Raw genomic sequence first — 7,445 nt, 5'->3', positions numbered from 1 at the left:
CACCGATAGCCAATTAACGGGCTACCAGTCGGTAAGATACGAACCGAGAACCTACCGTAACGTTATCTTTCCGCGACCAGAGCAAGTTTCACCAGCGTAAACTCAATTTTCTTTGGATTCAGTTTTCAATTGGACCCACTTCGGAGTTCCAGCGAGTTAGTTTACGATTGTAGAGATCGAAGGCGGCGTTCGTGGCCCAGTTCGATAAGATATAACCTCTCGATAAAGAAAAGATTACGGTAGAGTAAATTACATACTTTCTCCGAGCGGTCAAGATAAGATTGGGGAACGCTGGTTCGATCTAACCTCTCGCTTTCATCCTGCAGCTTTTCTTCCTTTTGCGAAGACATCTGCTCGCGGGAACAGGGTTTCCCCGTGGCCTCTCGTCGTTGGGAATTGATTCTCGAAGCTTCCGCGTTCACGACGATTTGCAAATTGCACGTCTTGTGCTTTCTCTCTACGGTAGCGACTCCGTTGATCCCCGGTAGCACCGTTCCTTTCGTTTTGCGTCGCCGTCCTGGAGTTCCCCGTGTTTAGTAAATCATTCGCGACCAACGGCAATACCGTTCCCCGGTTTCTCTCCCAAACATTTCGCCCGACAAAGATCCCCGGGTAGCGTGAATCGGTAGAAAGTCTCTTCCAATATTCCCGGAGCAGGTCTCCTCATCGATTTTTAGCCCCGTGCACGGCGAACGAGCTGTAAATTCACCGATATCGTGATGCACGATCTACGGAACGCGATAAATCCTGTTACCAGCGCCCCGTGACTTTTCGTTTCTGCCCGTGTCGCGCCTACGTAGCATGCATTTCGATCCCCCGTCCGCCGGGGATCCTTTAAACCTACCTTACCGACCGGGGATCCTTTAAACCTACCTTACCGACAGGGAATTCTGTTTTCGTCCGTCCCGTCGAATACTCGCAATTACTCGCTGTTTCTCGCCGTCGGGTTAGGGTACCCGGGTTATGGCATTCTTTCCCGCAATTTATACGCGGTGAAATCCCTCTCGCCCCGAGTGGTCGCGTATTTACGAACGAGTTAAATCGCGGAGCGCGCCGGTATGCATATTCTTCGATTTCCTCGAGGTCTTCGACGCTTTGTAAATCGTCGTTTGTTTGCGCCCGCTCTTCCGTTCGCCGTTCCTTTCTTTCCAGGAGGGGAACCCCCGCCTACCCAGGCTGTAGCCTCGTGTCTTTCTTTCCGTGGTCGTAACTTCGTTCCTCGCGCGAGGAGGCAAATGTTATTTACGGGCAAAGACGCCCGCCCGTCGACGGAGCCAGTGAAATCGGGCGGTTCTTGCTGCGACACGGTCCTGGGATTCCCGATTGAAATTCCCTCTGTCCCAATCAAACTCCTATTTTCCGCGTGGCTCTTGTCATGCGACGATAATGGAAGCCAGCGGAGACGGTGAACGAGGGAGTGGGTGGGGGGAGGGGGGCGTGGAAACAAACGGACGAGGGAAAAGTCGCGGACGGTAATACCCGTGGAAAAATATATACATTACCAACCTGACAGCTCGATTTACCGCGGCCACCGTTTCACGAATAACGTTAAAACGCGCTACGCGACGCTTCAAACGGTTCGATTGATACCCTTTTGGAAAAGTCGACCCCTTACCGACCGTAACCAGCCAGTAAACATCGAATCGTACGAGTACGGGGAACAACCATTAGATTGACCCCCCCCTGTACGATATAGCCGACGAGTTTCAATTTTCCGCGGGACAAAATGCCTCGGTCGTTCGACGCCCACAATTTCGCGACTGGGAAATTTCTTCGGCGCTGTGTGGCCCGGTTTTTGGCTCTCGAGCCAATTTCCAGGTTTGCCACCCGTGTCGCGTAAACGTTCGATTTGCTTTGCAACCGAATATTACCGTAAGTAAATAACCGCTAAATGTCGGTGTTAATTTCCAGCGCGATTAATATTTTAATACAGCCCGGAATTATGTTTGGCTACTGGGAATGATATTACGGAATGTATTTAGATATAAATTGGGTGGTAAATTTTGGTACACATTAATTTTCGAACACCCTCTAATGGGATTGCAAAATAGTTGTTTATAATAGGATTTGTAAATTTACTAATAGTATGTACTAGAATTTAAAAACTGTAGCTAATGGGTGGCTTTGAAGACGTTAAAGCAACAGTTCCTGAGTTCGCCGCTAGAGGGCTACGCTTAACTAGTCTTTCTCACAAGTGCTCGATCAAATACCAAATGAGGGCCAATTTCTGGTTTGTAAGTAAATATTTGGTATTTTGTAAGTAAATATCACCGATAAAGTAAGTAAATAACTAATAATTTTAATAATAATTTTAATATACCCCGGAATTATGTTTGGTTATTGGAAACAATATTATAGAACATATTTAGATATAAATTAGATGGTAAATTTCAGTAACAATTAATTTTAGACCACCCTCTAATAAAATTGCAAAATAGTTATTTTATAATAATTATAGATCATTGCTTTGATATTTTGAAACATAGTGTAGGACTTAAAAACTGTAGGTAATGAGTGACTTTGAAGACGTGAAAGCGACAATTTTTGAGTTCACCGCTAGATGGCTACGCTTGATTAGTCTTTCCCACAAGTGCTCGATCAAATACCAAATCAGAGCCAATTTCTAGTTTGCTACCCGTATCGCGATCACGTTTAATTACTTTGCAATTAAATATGACCGATAATCTAAGCAAATAACCACTAAATGTCAGTATTAATTAACAGCGAGCGCGATTAATATTATATTATAGTATAAATATTATATTTAGCTGTTGGAGCAACATTATATAATATTTGGGATATAAATTGCATGGTAAATTTCAGTATGCACTAATTTGCAACCACCCTGGTGTAATGATATTGCAAAACGATTATTGTATATTAATTATTTATAGATACTATTGCTTTACTATTTCAAAACATATTATAAGATTGAATCATACTTGAAAAATGTAGGTAATGGGTATATGACTTTAAAAATATGGGACAGTTCTCGAGTTCACCGCTAGGGGGCTATGCTCCAACTGTCTTTCTCACAAGTGCTCTACCAAACATCTATAAATTAAGTGTCCCTCCCATTTTCTGATGCTATTTAGCTCATTTCTTCCACCAACGACCACAAATACCTGCACTTTCAGACGGTAATTATATAATCCTAGTAATCTTAACTTAAAGATGTGATCGATTCAGTGAAAAAATTGTAATGCAAGAAGGGGTTGCAGGCGATTGGAGAACGGAATGGCGCCCAGGGTGCCGGATCGACGAGGTTCGGATCGATGGCGGCGATCGAAAGGAAACAACCGAGGACTGCTACTGTTGAATCAGCGAGTGCCATCGTCGCGATCCGTATAAGCGCCGACGATAGGCACACGAGATATCCGCATTGCGGTTACACGAGCTTTTTAACACTTTGTGCCTGTGCACACGCGAGTGTGTACGGTACGCACCACCGCAGCCAGTAAACATCAAACTTGTGTGTCGATGACTGCCGTTGGGTGTCGTCCTATGCAAGCACAAAAGGTAGACAGAGACGGGGATACGAGTGGATGAGGACGACGATTACGCCGGCAGGGAGAGAGGCGGCTGGAGTCAGGAGCAAGAGAGAGAGAGAGGTCAAAACACGATATTAGGTTTGGACCCCCCCTCCGGGGTTCTATGTATGCATACACGTATGTGTATGTACCGACGGGCGGAAGATCGCGGAACTAAACGCGAGAGGAACGCTCGGTACGCCCCTGGAATTGCATCCATTTTCGAGAGAGACCTCAGTCTCTCCTCTGATAAGCTATATACACGCGCCTAGATTGCCACGGTGTAATATATCGCGAGGCGAGACGTCGGGATGCACGCGCGATCCCAGAGGCCTGGGTCGATACACGAGCGTAGAGATTTCGAGATCTAATCGATTCTTTATCTATAGACAATCGAAAAAGTAGAATCGATTAGTCGTAGCTTCGAGACCTCGAAAGTCTCGAGTCCCAACGGAGGAAAAGGTTAGAAATGTAACGATTGGACAGTAAATTTATCGACGATTTCATTTACCTACCGAATTACCGATCAAAACCGGGATTTATCGGTAATTTACCGACATATTTTTTCATGGGGTACATATGTTATCAATTACCGGTATATTGAAGCTATTTTTTTTAGATTTACCGATATTACAATTACTATTAATGAGTACCTGTAATTGTTGGTACTCACTATGTATACGACACTTAAATTATAATAATTTATTAACGAATAATAGCAACCTTTCTTGCAAGCTAATGCTGTAATTATAAATATATTAATATGTTCTGCTGAGCAGGATATTTATAAGAACATTTTAGGTATGAGGAAATGGTAATTCCAAAAGAACAATTACTCTGTATTATTGCATTATTAATTACACTTTCCATGCGATACTTTATTACGTAAATAATTGAGATTCCCCTATTCAAACTCGAACAGAGATTGATCGAATTTCGTCCACCCTTTCATTATGTCACTCGTTCCAGACCGACCAGTGACATTATGAAAGGGATTGCTATAAAACGCCTAAAAATTGCTAGAAAAATTAATCAAATGGCATCCAGCGAATCAGTTCGTCACCGACGAACCCGTCGACGAATAACCTTCGACCCTCCGTGTTCTCGCGTCCCTGACACCTTCGCGGGATTTATCGCGCGCCACGGGGATTTTCGTCCGCGCGGACTCCGGGGGTTCGGCCACTTCCGGCGTGCACGCGGAATCCGTCGAAAATGATCGAGGGGTAAAAAAAGCCCCCCCCAGTCCCGTTTGTTCGTCGATTATCTTTGTCGTCGATAACGCGAAACACGTTCGACGCGAGAACGAGGTCCGCAATTTTTAGTGTATTTCACTTCGGCCGTCCGTGGTCGATGGACATCGTTATCGATTTTATTACAAAACAAAACGAGGACGGATGGAAAGAAGCATAAAATGGCGAAATACGATGCAAATTCGCCTCTCTATATACCGCGGGGTTAATTTCGAACGGCCAGGGTGTCGGGATTCCGTCATAGCGGTGAGGTCTACGGCCGCAAGATTGGCAAAGGGGCGTGGGAGGAAGGTTCGATTGATCGCGCGACCAAGGACGATCGACCAGCCCTTGAACGAGCGACTTTGATGGAACGACACACCGACGGGCTCGCATCCTTCGCGATACGCTTTCCCGTAGCTTCTTTTCGTTCTTCCCCCGACGAGCCCGCGGCTGACAAACTTTTTCTCGCGCGCAAAAAGAATTTTATCCCGGCAGTCGGTTAACGGCTCCGCCAGTTTCACGAATCGGCCCCCCTCCCCCCTTGCAACTTTTTGCGAACGCTGAGGGCTGCGGAAAAACTGTTATTGTCGCGATAAGTTTCTTTTTTTTTCTCGTCATATACCGGGTGTGTCCTTTTATCGCGATGTACTGGGTGTTCAGTTAACCGTGGGAAAAATTTTAATGGGTGATTCTAGATGGAAATCAAGAATACCAATTTGTCATGGAGGCTTCGTTAAAAAGTTATTAACATTTAAAGTTCCGCCCGTACTAAATTTTTTTCTCGAAAATGCGCAAGATTTCGGGGATATGTCTAATGATAAAAAATGATTGTAATTAATCCCCGCAACTAAAAATAATTTTTCCAGAAAGATTTGAAATTGTTGAATTTAATTGTTAATAACTTTTTAACGAAGCCTCCATCAACAAATTGGTATTCTTGATTTTCGTCTTATTTTGGCCCCTAGAATCCCCCATTAAAATTTTTCCCTTGGTTAATCGAACACCCTGTATTGGCCTTCCCATTACCGGGCTCGCCATCTTCGGTTTTTACGACAAAAGGGTAATTTTTAGTTTTACTTCTGCCCCCCTCCTCCATATTGCGAGTCGTTCGGGATAAAATTCAATTTTAGCTTTAATTCCGTTCCTCCGGCGGAGATTCGATTTTGCTTGTAAGTATCGTTATTTTCTCAGTTACAAGCCGTTTTTCCACCAGCTGCCGTTCGCGATATCGAATCTTGTTTTGCTTTTGAGGATCGAAATTGCCTACTTTGTTATTATCAAATATAAGCACGTGTCAATAAAAAGAAAATTTTTAATTTACTTCTCAAGATAGAAAAGTAACAAAAGTTTTATTTACATATTTTAAGTGTACTTCCTCACTCTGGGAGAAGTAATAATAATTCTGTGGCGTCACCACTAGTGTTCACCGCCAGAGGGCTACGCTCTTGACTCTCTCGCAAGCGCTCGACCGATTATCTAATATCTCACAATTCTTTAACACGTTCACTGTCCAGTCTCTCAGCGGCATATCCAAATGCATGGCGCTATGACCCGTATACGGGTCACAGACAGTGAACGTGTCAACATACACATTTCAAGATGGAATTAACACTTAAGTCTCGTTTTCTACAACGTGATCCCTGTTGTCACAACAGACACAAAAACCTCCCCCCCAGGGGACAATCAAATTCCCCAGGCGGGAGTATTCAAAGCGCTCGAACAATACCGGGGCAATATTCCCCCACAGGTGGTCATATTAGCCTGAATTCCTTTACAAGCTTAGGAACACATTCCGTAGCGATTCGCGTAACGCAATTCGTCGCGAGTTACCGCGAGAGAGAGCACACATATCGTCTGAAAAGGAACACGGACGCAGTCGAGACCGATAATCTGATAGCAGAGAGATATTTTATCCCTTTAAACTCGACGGAACGTCGAAGAAACACGGAACAGCCCTGCTAGGAAGAGATCGAGAACAAACGGCTTGAGGTGGTCCCACCCCACCGCCCCCGCCTTTCCTCCTCCCTGCGCCCCTTTGTCCCGGGAAGATCGCGTTATCGGTCGACAAAATATTGTTATCGTGCCGTAGCGATGGTGAATCACTGATGCGAGAACCCCGGCCGTACAAAGGGAACCGTGCAAAAGGAAAGTCGATAACGATTGACCGGTAAACGTATTGACCAGGAGCATCGGCTATCGCCGGGGCCAAAGTGAAACGGAACGAGACAAAGAAATCGTGGCGGGCGTGTAGGACTTCTAGCTCGACTGCGCCATGGGATTGCGACGCGATGACCATTTCCAAGTTTTCACGTAATCGAAGTTACCCTGTCAGCGTCCACCGTCCCTCGCAAAACCTGCGCACACGGTCACGTTTCTGCTCTGAAACGACCCTTGCTACGTTCGGTGTCGTGACACACAGGGACTTCCCAACGTGGGAACAACAAAATTCATGATGGAGCTAACGCTTTGTCAACGACTGGGTTGTTGATCGACTTTTTGATGTATTTGGTTATCGACCTTTAGTCAATTGTTGAGCAGGGAATCGATCTTCTTCGACTCATGCTCGATATGGGGTTTATGGTAGGGAAACGTTCTTTTCTTCAATTCTCATTTCTACGCGCCCAACCATGAGCCCCCTAACTGCACATTTGGGGAAAGTTGACCCGTGCGGCAACTTACTCCG

The sequence above is a fragment of the Colletes gigas genome, unplaced genomic scaffold (assembly GCF_013123115.1).
Source record: "Colletes gigas isolate AHSC1104 unplaced genomic scaffold, ASM1312311v1 Colletes_gigas_Sc00015, whole genome shotgun sequence".
Classification (NCBI taxonomy): Eukaryota; Metazoa; Arthropoda; class Insecta; order Hymenoptera; family Colletidae; genus Colletes; species Colletes gigas.
This window is presented reverse-complemented; position numbering follows the sequence as displayed.